Here is a 2,232-nt window from a genome sequence, read left to right on the forward strand (position 1 = left end):
ATTAAAAAAAAAAAAAAAAAAAAAAAAATATTTAAACCGATTGTCTTTGACAAGAATTTGGATGAATGTGAATCGGGTATCGATATTTTGTGGTATCACAAGCATCTTCGAACCCCGAAGGTAACCAAATGTCACCGGTGACAGCTATCGGTTCAGAAGTGTAAACGGTGCGAGTTAGGTCAAGTTTATACATATTACTAGTCTATTCATCTATTGCTCTCTTTAATATATACAACACCACTGCTCACGTCTCAGATATTGCTTTATATTATTTTTTCAAATTAATCAATGTTGAAACAAATAGGAATATACTAAGCCTATAAATTTGAAGACAAATTCGCATACTTTAATAGTAGCTCGAATCTGCACACACAGAGAATAGATGAGTAATTGCAGTGATTTTGTATGTAAATATCACAGCCTGCTTAAGATGTTGATTACCTTTGGCACCTGCCAACCCAATTTGATATGCATAGGTGATTTAAAATGACTAATGTGAGATGTTTCAACTACCTCAACTGTAAGCAATGCCGATATTTTTACAAAATATTAGACGTTTGCAATGATACGTTAATTTTATAAATGTATCATATATTATATGATATATAATGTATATTATGCATAACATATTTAAATTACAAATATTATGCAAAATTTAAACATAAATTCTAATAGAGATAAATTAACGAACAGAAGTATAGTACTGTATGAGGTATCAGAGGTTTTTTTTCTTGTTATTCATTTTATCATATTTTAATTTTCAAGTTAACGACATTATCCAGGAAAGTAATTAAATGAATGCCAAGATAATTTATGTTGAACAGCTATACTTAATAAAAATAAACGATTTTAGAATCACTTAATTGACCAATTCGTTTATTTTAAAATATATAAATATCTTCAATAATTCGCTAAAAGAAAAATAAATAATTTTATGTTCGGGACAAAATATAAGGTAAATGAAATAATTATTAGTTCAAGCACGGTAGAATAAAAATCTGTTTTGGAAATAAATCCTAAAAGTGCTTGATCAATATGATAAAACGGGGGAGGGGGGGGGGAGTACAAACAAATCTTATTTTTTTGGGAAAGCCTCTTAATTTGCGAATCGATAAGTTCTAACTCTTTCTATTATTTAAGCTATACTTATTAACTACTTATTATTTCTCAAGAAAAAAAATCTCACATTTTAGCCGTGGAAAAAAAAAATTAGATTGTTATATAATGATGTCTTGCAAAGTATAAGCATTTTTTCTACAGCTTTCCCCCCATTTTTCAGGTTGAGAAAACTCATTCAGGATTTATTTTAAAAAAATTAACTACTTCACCTAGGCTGTGACTGTGGGCTATTGTACAAATAGTCAAAAATCATATTAACCACTAATGTAATTTAGTTTTATTATTTTTACAATAATAAATATACAGAGTTTAAGGTGCTAGTAGCGGAATAGCTTAGGGAATTAGATGCTATGCTTCTAACTCCAAGGACATAGGTTCGAATTGATACGTGGCAGATAATTAATTATTCTGTTACTGTATTCGGGATTCAACCTTGTGGATTCGGAAGCACTCCTTGTGTGATCCTCAACAAACCCCTTGCACAACCGTTGTTCAAAAACATTTCTTCTTTTCGAAGTACAGAAACCCTGACTCTTCTTGGTTTATAGGTGTATAAATCTCCATTTTAATAGAGCTTAAAGAACTAAAATTATCTTGTTGTGCTTAGTGTCTCTAGGAGAAACGTTCCTCAGTTCTAAATGATAATGTCTATTCACTATAGTTAGCTTATTAAATTTAAATAAGTATATTGAAAATCACATAAATTTTGTAATACTATTTATTTTCGAATCCAAAACAAAATTATTGATTCTGGGTTGTATTTATATGTCAAAGAAACAAGAATTTAAAAAAAAAAAAGTAATTTATTGTATTGTTTTAAAAAAACATTATTTCTTTCACCCCTTGGAGGGAAGCAGAGAAGGACATTTTCACAAAGATACATATATTTATGTATTTATTCTCCACCTTCCACTACTTCCATCCTATCCAGGCAGGTATGGTGTGTTACACACGACTGCCCTACAGCACACTACTGAAACGAAACAGTGAACATATAAAAATAATATGGAATATTATATTCCATATAAAAGTAACCCTTCTTAAATCTCTGGCAGAGCATATCAACCCACAAAAAACAGACGCCATCACCTTCTCATACAAGAAAACTCCCAA

Source organism: Halyomorpha halys, unplaced genomic scaffold (assembly GCF_000696795.3).
Source record: "Halyomorpha halys isolate HHAL.00 unplaced genomic scaffold, Hhal_1.1 Scaffold461.1, whole genome shotgun sequence".
Classification (NCBI taxonomy): Eukaryota; Metazoa; Arthropoda; class Insecta; order Hemiptera; family Pentatomidae; genus Halyomorpha; species Halyomorpha halys.